Source organism: Schistocerca americana, chromosome 3 (genome assembly GCF_021461395.2).
Source record: "Schistocerca americana isolate TAMUIC-IGC-003095 chromosome 3, iqSchAmer2.1, whole genome shotgun sequence".
NCBI lineage: Eukaryota > Metazoa > Arthropoda > Insecta > Orthoptera > Acrididae > Schistocerca > Schistocerca americana.
In genome coordinates, this window is record NC_060121.1 from 887018487 (window position 1) to 887034761 (window position 16275).

Below are 16275 nucleotides of genomic sequence, written 5' to 3' on the forward strand. Positions count from 1 at the left end.
AACCTTACCGTGAAATTTGAGTTTCATTAGAAGACTGTTTCTTTAAATTCTCGCTTCAATGAAACTATTTGCCCGTTTTCTAAGCTGCAGTTTTTTAACGACAAATGGCACTAAAAGAATACTAGTATCAAATCTCAATAGTGCCAAAAACTTAAAATGTGGCTCTCGTAACAGTACTGTATAACAACTCCTGCCCTGCCTTGCTTTATGGTTCTTCATACAGTTTAAGTGAGAAAGTCTGTAACATCTCGTATGCTTTCTACCTTCCGTCATAGGCAGAAATTATGTCGCAAATTTTCAATAAAATGTTACAATAGTAATTCAATGAGTAACCTCAATGTGAAATAATGTAAAGTCACAGATAACGATTAAAAGTATGTCTCTGCCTACCTTCTAATGTTTTTCATTCTGAAAGGGAAGATGATATGTGTCCATTTTTTGTTGAAGCAGTTCGATTCCAACATTAGAGAGGAGAGCGAGCAAAATGTCTATTATTGCACCGAAATGCAGCATTAAACTTAAATAATTTATAGTAACTGAAACAGATTAATTTTTTAAAGTGTTAAAAGATTAGATGTGGCATATTCAAACATTATTGAGCGAGTCTTCGAAAAAGAATAAACAAGAACAGGTATTTACAATAGTTTACTACTATTGTATAGACAATACTGTTCCCATTTAAAATTGTATTCCCGGATCCTGTCCCATTTCCGCAGCCCAAATTATTTTTATAAGATTTGTCCCACGTTTTAATGCCTTTCCTGCAGCGCACGTATCGTAAACTAGACAAGCAGAGTTGGATCATAGTCTCTATAGTAATACTTAAAATATTAACATAGGTATAATTCATACAGTTTACACTAACATAATTTTAATTAATAACTTAATATAACAAACACACATTTCCTAACATTTTTCAGTCTCTGACAAGCGTTTATAAACAGTAATTACACAAATCCCACTTTTTAGCACTTTTATTTTCACAAGACCGTCTTGCTCACGTTTATTTCTTTACACTTTATGATCGGTTTCGGCTTATTGTCATCTTTAGATCTGTTGTAATTATAAATATGTAAGCGACCAGGTTCAATTAGTTAAGATTAAATCTATACAAGTATTAGTGATGCATGAAATATAAAATATTTATAGCCATGTGCCGCCAATATAAAGATTAAAATGCGGTATGCATTGTCTTTAGTTAAAAAATTTTCCCCCTTGGCTAAACGAGCGTCTGTCATAAAAACATATACTGATATACTATATGCAACGGCGATAAGCCGAAACCGGTCATAAAGTGTAAATAAATCTATGTGATCAAGACGGACTTGTGAAAATAAAGGTGCTAAAAATAAAATGGTAGCCTACTCATATATAGACTTCATATCTTCAATTGATAAATTCCACTTTATTGGAACGGAATTTAAGTACTATTCATTATTACGTTTTTATATAACATTGAAATGAAGGGCAACAAAACGGGGCGTAGAATATCTTATACGTACCGCTGTGATGTAAGGGTAGCGCAGATGACAACCAAAGAGGTCCTGCTGCGGAAAGAAATGGCACCCCAGACCTTCACTCCTGATTGCGTGGAGAGTAAAAATCGTAGAGGGAGGCCAAGAGATGAATACACTAAGCAGATTCAGAAGGATGTAGGTAGCAGTAAGTACTGGGAGATGAAGAAGCTTGCTCAGGATAGGGTAGCATGGAGAGCTGCATCAAACCAGTCTCAGGACTGAAGACCACAACAACAACAACAACAACAACAACAACAACAACATGGCGGGCGACAGTCTGGTTGGTATCCCACCACTGTCCGGACCGTCTCCAGACACGTCATCGGGACTCAGTTCGAAGCGGGACTCATCAGTGAAGACAGTTTTACTCCTTTCCGTGAGATTCCAGGCCGAAGATGTGTCTAGAGGCGCTCCGGACAACGGTGGGATATCAACATGATTGTTGCCCAGCATACTGCCCGACATCCGGGTGTGGCGGTCTGGGGTACCATACTTCTTCATAGCAGGATCCCTTTGGTTGTCATCCGCGGCACCTTTACAGCACAGCGGTACGTCGACGATACTCTACGCTCTATTTTGTTGCCCTTCATGGCATCCCTTACTCGGCTTACATTTCAGCAAGATAATGCCCGCACACGGCAGAAGTTTCTACTGTTTGTCTTCGTATTTGGCAAACCAGGTCTCGTCAGACAAGGCCTCCTGATCTTTCCCCAGTTGAGAACGTTTAGAGCATTATGGGCAAACCGTTCTAACCATCTCGGGATTCTGGCGACCTAACGCGCCAGTTGGATAGAATATGACACGATATCCGTCAAGACAACTCTGTCAACCAATGCGAAGACGAATTACTGCTTGCACAAGGGCCAGAGGTGGACCTACGCGTTATTGACTTGATCAATTTATGGAGCTGTTTCTCTCGAATAAATCATCCAGTTTTTCTGAAATTGGAATCATTCGTTTGTCTGTACATGTACTTCACATCTAGATTTCCGGCCCATTCGGTTAACTCCTTCATGATGCGTCGTTTTTTTTCCCTTTTGATTTAAAGTTATTTTTAAAGTTTTCCTCTTGACAAACATCACGCTGGCAGCTCCTAGTCAGTACATGTGATGCTCACTTGGATATTATTAGTACGAGTATAAGCCAGGCATACACGTGTGAGTTTTGCACTCTCAGAGAACTTTTGCGAGTAATAAATCACTGGAACAGGGGAAAGTTCCGCGGGACTGGAAGAAGGCCCATTTCACAGGAATCTATAAAAAGGGTAGAAAATCGGATGCACATAATTACCGGCCAATTTCACCGATATCGATTTGTTGTAGAATCATGGAACACACTTTGTGTTCAGACATAATGACCTTTCTGGACTCTGAGAAGCTCATCTGCAGAAACCAGCACGGTTTTAGGAAACAGCGGTCATGCGAGACACAGCTGGCCCTCTTTGTGCAACAGGCTCTAGATACGGGCTCCCAGGATGATGCCATATTTATCGACTTTCGAAAGGCGTTCGACTCAGTTCCGCACTGTCGCTTGCTCCAAAAAGTGCTCGCTTACGGTCTATCCGATGACATATGCGGTTGGATAGGAAGTTTTCTAATAGACAGGGAGCAGTATGTCGTCCTGAACGGGGTGACTTCAACAGAAACAAGCGTAACTTCAGGTGTGCCCCAGGGCAGCGTAATAGGTCCGCTGCTTTTTACGATTTACAGAAACGATCTGGTTGATGGTATTAACAGCGGCATTAGACTATTTGCCGATGATGCTGTAATCTACAGGAAAGTAGTGTCACACGTAAGTTGTGAGCAAATCAATGAGGATTTGCAGAAAATAAATGCGTGATGTAGTGACTGGCAGTTACCTCTCAATATTAGTAAGTGTAATCTACTGCATATAACAAGGCGAAAATCCCCATTAATGTACGAGTACAAAATACACTCCTGGAAATTGAAATAAGAACACCGTGAATTCATTGTCCCAGGAAGGGGAAACTTTATTGACACATTCCTGGGGCCAGATACATCACATGATCACACTGACAGAACCACAGGCACATAGACACAGGCAACAGAGCATGCACAATGTCGGCACTAGTACAGTGTATATCCACCTTTCGCAGCAATGCAGGCTGCTATTCTCCCATGGAGACGATCGTAGAGATGCTGGATGTAGTCCTGTGGAACGGCTTGCCATGCCATTTCCACCTGGCGCCTCAGTTGGACCAGCGCTCGTGCTGGACGTGCAGACCGCATGAGACGACGCTTCATCCAGTCCCAAACATGCTCAATGGGGGACAGATCCGGAGATCTTGCTGGCCAGGGTAGTTGACTTACACCTTCTAGAGCACGTTGGGTGGCACGGGATACATGCGGACGTGCATTGTCCTGTTGGAACAGCAAGTTCCCTTGCCGGTCTAGGAATGGTAGAACGATGGCTTCGATGACGGTTTGGATGTACCGTGCACTATTCAGTGTCCCCTCGACGATCACCAGTGGTGTACGGCCAGTGTAGGAGATCGCTCTCCACACCATGATGCCGGGTGTTGGCCCTGTGTGCCTCGGTCGTATGCAATCCTGATTGTGGCGCTCACCTGCACGGCGCCAAACACGCATACGACCATCATTGGCACCAAGGCAGAAGCGACTCTCATCGCTGAAGACGACACGTCTCCATTCGTCCCTCCATTCACGCCTGTCGCGACACCACTGGAGGCGGGCTGCACGATGTTGGGGCGTGAGCGGAAGACGGCCTAACGGTGTGCGGGACCGTAGCCCAGCTTCATGGGGAGGGTTGCGAATGGTCCTCGCCGATACCCCAGGAGCAACAGTGTCCCTAATTTGCTGGGAAGTGGCGGTGCGGTCCCCTACGGCACTGCGTAGGATCCTACGGTCTTGGCGTGCATCCGTGCGTCGCTGCGGTCCGGTCCCAGGTCGACGGGCACGTGCACCTTCCGCCGACCACTGGCGACAACATCGATGTACTGTGGAGACCTCACGCCCCACGTGTTGAGCAATTCGGCGGTACGTCCACCCGGCCTCCCGCATGCCCACTATACGCCCTCGCTCAAAGTCCGTCAACTGCACATACGGTTCACGTCCACGCTGTCGCGGCATGCTACCAGTGTTAAAGACTGCGATGGAGCTCCGTATGCCACGGCAAACTGGCTGACACTGACGGCGGCGGTGCACAAATGCTGCGCAGCTAGCGCCATTCGACGGCCAACACCGCGGTTCCTGGTGTGTCCGCTGTGCCGTGCGTGTGATCATTGCTTGTACAGCCCTCTCGCAGTGTCCAGAGCAAGTATGGTGGGTCTGACACACCGGTGTCAATGTGTTCTTTTTTCCATTTCCAGGAGTGTAATTGCCCAGTCTTTGGAAGCGGTAACATCCGTCAAGTATCTGGGTGTGACTGTTCGAAATGATCTCAGATGGAATGATCAGATTACAAAAGTAACGAGTAAGGCAAACTCTAGATTGCGGTTTATTGGTAGAATCCTGAGGCGATGAAGTCCTTCAGCAAAGAAAATAGCTTACAATACGTTAGTTCGTCCAGTCTTAGAATACTGTTCGTCTGTATGGGACCCTTACCAGTAGGGTCTGATTCAAGAGATTGAGAAGGTCCAAAGAAGAGCGGCAAGATTCGTGACTGGTACATTTAGCCATCGTGAGAGCGTTACTAATCTCATAGAAAGTTTGAAATGGGACACACTTGCAGATAGACGGGGCGCTAAACGGAAGGGGCTGCTCACTAAATTCCGAAATCCGATCTTCACCGAGGATGTAGAGCATGTATTATTACCACCAACTTCAAAATCGCGCAATTATCACCATTCAAAGATAAGGGAAATTAGAGCTCGTACTGAGGCGTTCAGACAGTCGTTTTTCCCTCGCGCGATCCGCGAGTGGAACAGAGGGGGGAAATGTGACTTTTGCGCGAATTGTGCCCTCCGTCACACACTGCTTGGTGGCTAGCGGAGTATATATGTAGATGTAGATAAATGCCGTGTAAACACCGCCGAGAGTCGGCTCGCTCGCACTGTCATAGAGCGGGCAAGACCACAGATAGTGGCTTTCTGCGAATTTAGAACTCTCGTCTAGACAGCTACCTCCATCTCTCTAGAGCTGCTCGCCATAGCTCTCAGACAAGAAAAACTATACCAGCATCGTCGGGAGAGAAGAGAATGCCATGTGAGTGCAGAGGGGCCATATTGCGTCCAGGATTCGCGCCGTATTTGACAGGTTTTACGCTACTACACCTAAATAATATATTTTGCCCCACTCACGCAAACAGTAAATAAAAGTACTTTCGAAACTGCGTGCTTTTAGCCATAATTTGTGGCCGTGGCATCTTTCTCAGCGAAGAAATTGCCCGTCCGTTTAACTTCCTAAACGAACAGCACGAGCAGTTAGCCTATTTCGAAAGTTCTATACAACAATGCAACTTAAGAAAGAACCAGTAAAATCATCATAAACATTATACAAATAACAAACGAAAAAAAAATTGTCGCCGAAAAGATTCGATCTTATATTGAACGAAAGAATAACGCATCATCTGTTGCGACACACAGACAGTGCAAGCAGCTGCTCTGTAAACGAGTACCAGCTTTGTCGGGACAGTTGAGACCAATGTCGCCATCCCTACGCATTTTGAAGTGAATGTCACGAATGTCGGTGACGACTTGTGATGAAGAAAGCGGCCAAGAAGTGGAGTCGGGGAGAAGTTCCGCATTTAATTAGTTTCTACGAGGAAAGGCCAGCGTCATGGATTTTACTGTTACTGGACTACAGGCACAGAGATAACAAGCTATGTTTGGTGGCTGAAATGGCTACAGCAACAGCGTGCTTATTGAATATCGTCTCAGTTATGTGACTGGAACTCGTGATTTCCTGTCAGAGAGGTCACAGTTCGTAGTAATTGACGGAAAGTCATCGAGTAAAACAGAAGTGATTTCTGGCATTCCCCAAGGTAGTGTTGCAGGCCCTTTGCTGCTCCTTATCTCTATAAACGATTTGGGAGAGAATCTGAGCAGCCGTCTTACTTTGTTTGCAGATGAAGCTGACGTTTATCGACTAGTAAAGTCGTCAGAAGATCAAAACAAATTGCAAAACGATTTAGAAAATATATCTGTATGGTGCGACAACTGGCAATTGACCTTAAGTAACGGGAAGTGTGAGGTCGTCCACATGAGTGCTAAAAGGAATGTTAAACTTTGGTTACACGATAAATCAGTCAAATCTAAAGGCCATAAATTCAACTAAATACCGAGGAATTAGAATTACGAAGAACTTAAATTGGAAGGAACACATAGGAAATGTTGTGGAGAAGACTAACCAAAGACTGCGTTTTATTGGCAGAACATTTAGAAAATGTAACAGATCTACTAAGGCGACTGCCTACACTACGCTTGTCCTACATCTACATCTACATCTATATTTATACTCCGCAAGCCACCCAACGGTGTGTGGCGGAGGGCACTTTACGTGGCACTGTCATTACCTCCCTTTCCTGTTCCAGTCGCGTATGGTTCGCGGGAAGAACGACTGCCGGAAAGCGTCCGTGCGCGCTCGAATCTCTCTAATTTTACATTCGTGATCTCGGGAGGTATAAGTAGGGGGAAGCAATATATTCAATACCTCATACAGAAACGCACCCTCTCGAAACCTGGACAGCAAGCTACACCGCGATGCAGAGCGCCTCTCTTGCAGAGTCTGCCACTTGAGTTTGCTAAACATCTCAGTAACGCGCCGCTCTTCTTTGGATCTCCTCTATCTCCTCCGTCAACCCGATCTGGTACGGATCCCACACTGATGAGCATTACTCAAGTATAGGTCGAACGAATGTTTTGTAAGCCACCTCCTTTGTTGATGGACTACGTTTTCTAAGGACTCTCCCAATGACTCTCAACCTGGTACCCGCCTTACCAACAATTAATTTTATATGATCATTCCACTTCAAATCGTTCCGTACGCATACTCCCAGATATTTTACAGAAGTAACTGCTTCCAGTGTTTGTTCCGTCCTCTTTTATAATATTTCTGTGCGATGTGGGATTCTTACCAGATAGGCTTGACGGAGTACATCGAAAAAGTTCAAAGACGGGCAGCATGTTTTGTATTATCGTAAAATACGGGGGAAGAGTGTCACTGACATGATTCAGGATTTGGGATGGAAATCATTAAAACAAAGGCGTTTTTCGTTGCGGAGGGATCTTCTCGCGAAATTCCAGTCACTTTCTCCTCGGAACGCGAAAATATTTTGTTGACGCCGACCTGCATAGGGAGATACGATCACCATGATAAAATAAGGGAAATCAGAGCAGTTACGGAAAGATATATGTGTTCGTCTTTTCCAAGCGCTGTACGAGATTGGAATAATAGAGAACTGTAAAGGTGGTTCGACGAACTCTTTGCCAGGCAGTTAAATGTGGTTTGCAGAGTATCCATTTAGGTGTAGATGTAGCTTTTAACAGCTCCACAGAAGAACTTTGTGAGAATATTCACTATTTAAGGAATCGGGCAAAGTAGTTTTGTAACATAGATTAATTAACATGGAGAAACGAATGAAGTACCCGTTTTGGAACTCGAAAAATTGCCATTTAACTTCAAGTAAAAAAGCTGTATTTATAATTTTATGACGTATTTATTGATTATATTATTATATTGAATGTTGAAGAACAGAGCTCAGGAGTTTACAAGCGGTTCCTAACGTTGAAATGGAAATGTGTCCGGAAATACTTTATTTATCAGATATCCGCACTGGCTTTTGAAGGAGTATGGGTATCATGATCAAATCTGGCATAATATTGTTTCATCGTAATTGTTACCTTACCAAATATCAAAGAGAATTAACGTATCCGATACTAGAAACGTTAGTCTCACAAGCAGTCTGTCTTGAAAAACAACGGATTTACGCATAATAGTGTCTTGTTTGGCAATTTTGTGCCCATTTACAAGGATCCAGATGATAGGCTAGTAAGAAAACCGTTCGAATAGTAAGTAATTTGTACGCAGCTTAGACAATCATAGTTGGAGTATTTTGCTCTCAGTCACTTTGGTACTCTCAGATAGTATTCGCAAAACGGTTTATACTCGGGACGAATTTTCGATTATAGTTACTGTATGATACATCTTTGTGAGAGCTGCCTGTGAGTCTTCCAAGAGATGATGTCAGAAGTGTTTATACACAGCAGGATGAGAATGTCTGTGAGAGCTGAGAGCCTACTCTCCGCGAGATTTTTCTGTCGTAGTTACGTGCTTGAAGGGATAGGTTGCTATGGAAGAGCGGGGTGCAGCTGCACTTTTCATACTTATAGTGGCAAGAGAAAAACATAAACTACCTTTTTTGTGCTGAGAGCACGCAAGAATCTCATTTCAGAGCTTGTGACACAAAATTCACAACAATATCGGAACTGCACGAGAATGCTAGCGATGGAGAAGTAAGAAATACTTTTTATAAACTGGCCCAAAATTGCCAGTCTGGAAACTAGTACGCGTAAATCCATTACTATTAAAGACAAACGGCTTGTGACACTAATATTTATAGCATCAGTCGTTTACTCTCATTAATATTTGGCGAAGTAACAACTGTAACGAAATAACATTACAGCAATTTTATATTGATACCCATAGACGTTCAAATGCCAAATAGGGTGGATATTTGACATATGAAGAATTTCTGGACATACACAGTTATTTGAACGTTTTTACGTGTATTGACTTACGGAATCGCTCGTCAGTTCCTGAAGGTCTGTTTTTCAACACCTAGAACAATAATATAATCAATAAACACCATGTCACATAAAATTGTAGATACAACTGTGTCACCTGAGGTTAAACGGCAGCTTTCCGAGTTCCAAAACGATTACTTTCAAAGATAATTTCACTTGTTTCTGTATGTTAATTAGATTAAGTAATAAAATTCTTATACCTGATTCATTAAAGTGTTCATATTCTGGTAAATTTCATCTGTGGAGGTGTTAAAAACTGTAGCCATTTCGGCCAGCAAACTTTGTTTCTTACCTCTGTTCCTGTACCTGAGAAATTGTACATTCCATAACGCTGGCCCGTCCTCGTACAAACTAATGAAATGCGAAACTTCGCCCGGAGTCCACTTCTTGGCCTCTTTCTTCATCGCTGATATTCACTTCACAGTGCGTATCCCGGCAATGGCGGTACACATTGTTAGAGCAGCGTGTTACAGAGTCGATGTGTGACAGTGCGTAGTGCGCCAGTCTCTCTTTCACATTGTCGTATTATAACGCGGGATCGAGTATATTCAGCGACAATTTTTTTATTTTCGTTTGTTAATTCTATGTAGTTGTCTGTGAAGTGTTTATATGATACTTACCGCGTAACATTATTTAAATCTGGAACTTTCGGAACAGGCTAACTGCTGGCATTGCTCGTTTAGGAGGTAAAACGGGCGATTTTTTCCCTCAGAAACATGACATAGCTACATATTATGGCTCAAAACACGCCCTTTCGTGGGTGCTTTTATTTAAAGTGAACATGAGTACGGCAAAGTATATTACCAGGGAGTGGTAATGTACAAAATGTGGAATACGGCACAATTCTGGGACGCAGTATGGACATTCTGTACCCTCCCAGCACTCTCTGCTCTCCCGACAATGCCGGTGTAGTTATTTTTCTTTGTCTGAGAACTACGGCGAATAGCTATCGAGAGATGGAGGCGGCTACCTACACGAGAAGTCTGAACTCGCAGAGTGCGACTCTCTGAGATGCTGCTGAAAAATAAATAAATAAATAAATAAATAAATAATCTGGAAATCTGTGGTAAGGTCTTATGGGACCAAATAGCTGTGGTCACCGGTCCCTAGGCTTACACACTACTTAATCTAACTTAAACTGACTTACTCTAAGGACGACACATACCCACGCCCGAGGGAGGACTCGAACCTCCGACGGGGGTAGACGCGTGACAAGAGCCCTAGACCAAGCAGCTACCCCACGCGGCTGTTCTTGCTGGATTCTCGGACACTGTTGGCGAGCTGACTGTCTCTGCTGCCTACACTGCACGATTAAGGCGCGTTTACACTGAGTTCGCAACATTATTTACTACATTATTCGCAACATTGTTCGTAGCTAGTAATAGACTACCGATGTTCGCAACATGTTGGCAACATGTTCGCAACATAAAATCAGTGTTCCACGGCTGCACCGAGCGAGGTGGCGCAGTGGTTAGCACACTGGACTCGCATTCGGGAGGACGACGGTTCAATCCCGTCTCCGGCCATCCTGATTTAGGTTTTCCATGATTTCCCTAAATCGCTTCAGGCAAATGCCGGGATGGTTCCTTTGAAATGGCACGACCGATTTCCTTCCCCATCCTTCCCTCACCCGAGCTTGCGCTCCGTCTCTAATGACCTCGTTGTCGGCGGGACGTTAAACACTAATCTCCCCCTCCTCCTCCTTCCACGGCTGTGTCGGTAGAGATAAAAGAAATATTGTCCGTGGACTGCTTCCACTAAATTCCGCTACGCAGCGCTAGTGTTCGTTTGCTCTGAGTGAGTGTTTTGGTGTTTGTTTTGCTGGAGTGTAGTGGTGCGTTTATTTTATGTCCCTTCATTTTTATTTGAAATGGAGTGGTCACAAGACAAAATTTTCCAGTTGATAGCGCTCTATGAGGCAGAGGAGTGCCTGTGGGATGTACGTTGCGCAGGTTACAAAAATACTAAAATCAAACATCATTCATTACAAAGAAATGGCTCTCAGCACTATGGGACTTAACTTCTGACGTCATCAATCGCCTAGAACTTAGAACTAATTAAACCTAACTAACCTAAGGACATCGCACGCATCCATGCCCGACGCAGGATTCGAACCTGCGACTGTAGCGGTCGCTCGGTTCCAGACTGTAGCGCCTAGAACCGCACGGCCACTCCGGCCGGCATCATTCATTGGAAAAAGTTGCTGCTGGTGCAGTGACATGGACAAAAAAATTAAATGTCTCTTATCTGAGTACCGACGAGAGAAAAGAAAAATAGAGGGAACTAAAAATTCTGGATGTGGTACTGACACACTTTACGAAACGAAGTGGTTTGGATTTAAATATCTACGTTTCATTGATGATGGAACTATTTGAGATATGGCTGGCTTTGATAGGAGTCTCCTGATGCCAGGCGCTCAGTCCGGAACCGCGCGACTGCTACGGTCGCAGGTTCGAATCCTGCCTCGGGCTTGGATGTGTGTGATGTCCTTAGGTTAGTTAGGTTTAAGTAGTTCTAAGTTCTAGGGGACTGATGACCACAGATGTTAAGTCCCATAGTGCTCAGAGCCATTTGAACCATTTCCTGATGCCAGAAAAGGAAGAGTAACAGCAAGTCTTCGGTATAGAGGGATTGCTTTTCTGAAATTTGTGTCTTTCTTTGAAACAACTGGTTCTATAATATTCAACAGCATTTCAAAATCTGACGGTGACATCCTAGTGAAGTTACAAAAGCCAGAACCGTCTTCCAAATTCAGCTCACAAAGCATGTCATTCCTGCCACGTCTTCTATAGTATGTTTTGGTCCACCAACGACGACTACGTCGTTTACTTCGTCTGTTCCTTTCGTTAAGTATTATTAATGCATCACCAAATGTCATTAATTCTTCCTCTTCACTTGACATAGCGTATCTCTTGATGTGAATACACAAAGTAACCTGTCAGTTCACCGCAGCAGACTATGCGAATACGTAGAAATGTTGGCCGCTAGTGTAAACGGGAATGCGAACAATGTTGTCAACATGTTGAAGGAACAAGTTGCACACAATGTTCCGGACAAAAACATGTTCTGTGCTCAATGGAAACGCGCCTTTACTCGCAAACTCTATAAGCGTGAAAAACTCTCACGTGTATACCTAGCTTAAAATGTCTGAAAAAAATGTCATTTATCAAGTAGATGGTAACTGCAGACCACCATCCACCCAAACTTTTATCACTGTTATTTACGTGAGCTATGTTGGACAAATTAACCATCTGACGTCCTGATGCTACTGACCCATGGTTACTTCTGGTCTGTGGCGCTAGAGTTGGCGCACAAAACGCGACTGGTAGGAACAGTATTTGGAGTAAAGCCGGGTTCACACACGCAACGAAAGTATCGCCACAAGTGAAGTCATTCTGGAGTGGCGCTGTGAGCTACCGTTCACGCCACAAATTCTTCGTAATTGCGCAGTTTGCAAAATGGCGTCACCTGTCTCAGCTGATTAAACGGCTGTGCATCTTACTAAATAAGATGTTTTGGAAACATAATAAATGTAAAATATTACTTACCAAAGTGTTTCTCGTCTCTCTTGTCTCGACTAAACGTTTTAAGAACCGGTCTGCAGCTTCAAACCAAGCAAGGCTGGGTTTATAAATACCGTCTGTAGACGCACCACTCTTAAGTGATTTCAGTACTTTTTTATGTTCATTCATGTAAGCATTTCGAATTCTTCGAATTTTTAATTTTGTCGTAGCTACATCAATTCCAGATACATATTCACGCATACCGTTTACTATTTCAATTAATGCAGCATCTCTCAAATTTCTGTCTTTATATGATTCGCTTTTGTGGTTCCGAAGGCATTCTCGTTCTTGATACACCTCCAAGAATCTCATAATTGCCGCTGTTGACCACTTTTTCGACATGTTAATAACAAACGCACAAACAAAAGCACTATCTGCGAACGAATACGCACTAGAAAGGTTTGAATCCAGCCGCGAGGTAGCAATCGAATGACGTTATTCGATTATGGAGAAGGCAAAATGGCGCAACAAAGTAGAGCCGAGTTCAACTATTTGTGGCGTGACAAAAGTTGCGCTTCTTAAATGACGCCACCGAAAACTAGGAGTTCACACCACAAAGCAACTGCAGTTCGCCATTAGCAGTGGCGATACCTTTGGTTGCCTGTGTGAACCCGGCTTAAGTTGAGGACAGCACGAAGATCTCGCGACAGATGCTACTCTAGTCATCTCACGACAAGCAGTTGAAGGCGCCGCTCAGCGGCAATTAATACCGAGGCGCCAGCTGCAGCCGTGTCCGGGCCCCGGCGGTACTCACCGGTTTGTCCTTTTATTTTTCCCTCTCGTGTAGGCGTCGATCAGGCGGAGCGAGTGTGCGGCCCGGGCGGCGATTCGGCGCAGAGTGAGGCGAAGTGTGTGGGCGTGGGGGCGAACCGGCGCGGCGATCTCCCTCTCTCATTGCGCCAATTGGGTCTCGTTGGCGCTGATGGCTGATGGCGACTACGTGACCGCCACCCCTGAGCTGTGGCCCCATCGCCTCACCGCGTCCGCCAGCACGATCCGACACTTCGTACTTGTCACAGCGCTGTGCCAACGTCCCTCCCCTTCTTCTAAAGATAGGGCCCATTTATCAGCCTCCTTAAATGAAACGTGGTCGTAGCTAACTGAATCGACACCCCACAAACGTACCATAGGCAGCCACCGCACACACTCACAGATAAGAGGTACTGAAATAATAGGGAAACTCTGGGAGAGCTGGACCACTGAGTGAGACGGGCCAGTGGCGTATTTCACAAATGCGCCACTGGAGGGCACCTCCTGCTACTTGCGGGCAGACAACCTACACTACTGGCCATTAAAATTGCTACACCACGAAGATGACGTGCTACAGACGCGAAATTTAACCGACAGGAAGAAGATGCTGTGATATGCAAATTATTAGCTTTTCAGAGCATTCACACAAGGTTGGCGCCGATGGCGACACCTACTACGTGCTAACATGAGAAAGGTTTCCAACCGATTTCTCATATACAAACAACAGTTGACCGGCGTTGCCTGGTGAAACGTTGTTGTGATGCCTCGTGTAAGGAGGAGAAATGCCTACCATCACGTTTCCGACTTTGATAAAGGTCGGATTGTAGCCTATCACGATTGCTGTTTATTGTATCGCGACATTGCTGCTCGCGTTGATCGAGATCCAATGACTGTTAGCAGAATATGGAATCAGTGGGTTCAGGAGGGTAATACGGAACGCCGTGGTGGATCCCAACAGCCACGTATCACTAGCAATCGAGATGACAGGCATCTTATCCGCATGGCTGCAACGGATCGTGCAGCCACGTCTCGATCCCTGAGTCAACAGATGGGGACGTTTGCAAGACAACAACCATCTGCACGAACAGTTCGACGACGTTTGCAGCAGCATGGACTATCAGCTCGGAGGCCATGGCTGCGGTTACCCTTGACGCTCCGCCTGTGATGGTGTACTCAACGACGAACCTGGGTGCACAAATGGCAAAACGTCATTTTTTCGGTTGAATCCAGTTTCTCGCTTCCTACGCCCGGGTTCCCGGGTTCGATTCCCGGCGGGGTCAGGGATTTTCTCTGCCTCGCGATGGCTGGGTGTTGTGTGCTGTCCTTAGGTTAGTTAGGTTTAAGTAGTTCTAAAGTTCTAGGGGACTGATGACCATAGCTGTTAAGTCCCATAGTGCTCAGAGCCATTTGAACCAATCCAGGTTCTGTTTACAGCATCATGATGGTAGCATCCGTGTTTGGCGACATCGCGGTGATCGCACATTGGAAGCGTGTATTCGTCATCGCCATACTGGCGTATCACCCAGCGTGATGGTATGGGGTGCCATTGGTTACACGTCTCGGTCACCTCTTGTTCGCATTAACGGCACTTTGAACAGTGGACGTTACATTTCAGATGTGTTACGACCCGTGGCTCTACCCTTCATTCGATCCCTGGGAAACCCTACATTTCAGCAGGATAATGCACGACCGCTTGTTGCAGGTCATGTACGGGGCCTTTCTGGATACAGAAAATGTTCGACTGCTGTCCTGGCCAGCACATTCTCCAGCTCTCTCACCAGTTGAAAACATCTGGTTAATGGTGGCCGAGCAACTGGCTCGTCACAATACCCCAGTCACTACTCTTGATGAACTGTGGTATCGTGTTGAAGCTGCATGGGCAGCTGAACCTGTACACGCCATCCAAGCTCTGTTTGACTCAATGCCCAGGCGTATCAAGGCCGTTATTACGGCCAGAGTTGGTTGTTCTGGGTACTGATTTCTCAGGATCTCTGCACCCAAATTGCGTGAAAATGTAATCACATGTCAGTTCTAGTATATTTGTCCAATGAATACTCGTTTATCATCTGCATTTCTTCTTGGTGTAGCAATTTTAATTGTAATGGTCAGTAGTGTATATACAGAGAGAGAGAGAGGGGGGGGGGGGAGGGGGGGATAGGCCACTGGTGAAATCTCGCGAGATTGGCTGATCAGCTGCTACGGTATTTTTTTTTTTCACAAGTCGCTCTCGAACCGTAAGTTCGCATCACAGTCTAACAGTCACGACACTCGTTTTTGTTACCGCCAGCGATAGCAGCACCCCAAGTGGCCAGCAAGCAACACTTCTGAATACATCGTATGAATCCGATACTAACATTTGTATTCATTTGTAACACAGTTTTTACAATAGGGAGTGTAGGTAATTCCATAAAAATCGACAATAACTAAAAAATTACGCAAGATTTGTGATTGATTAGTTTCGTAAGCACCCTGAGAGATACGAAATGGTGAATTACAGGATAGCTTATTTGCGATTCCCTTGTAACGTACATATATTTACTGAATAATGTCATTTTTTGTTAATAACAAAAAATACTAATGAAACACTAGAAGATCTGACATTTTACAGAAAGGCGTCGTATATCCATCCAACAAAGTAAAATTTTGTTCACTACACTTCCAGCCAAATCAGTGAAGTGGAGCGTAGGAAACCTATATGCAATGTAATACCTACATTATTTAA

General features: G+C 44.6%; 1 protein-coding gene across 1 annotated transcript in view; it reads right to left on the bottom strand.

Moving 5' to 3' along the window:
- LOC124605585 (protein slit-like) overlaps positions 1–13668 on the bottom strand; it is a 108140-nt gene extending 94472 nt beyond the window's left edge. The window contains exon 1 of the mRNA XM_047137369.1: positions 13558–13668. The gene's annotated coding sequence lies outside the window, so the exon portion shown is untranslated. The remainder of the gene's footprint in view (positions 1–13557) is intronic.
- Positions 13669–16275: the final 2607 nt, after the last annotated feature.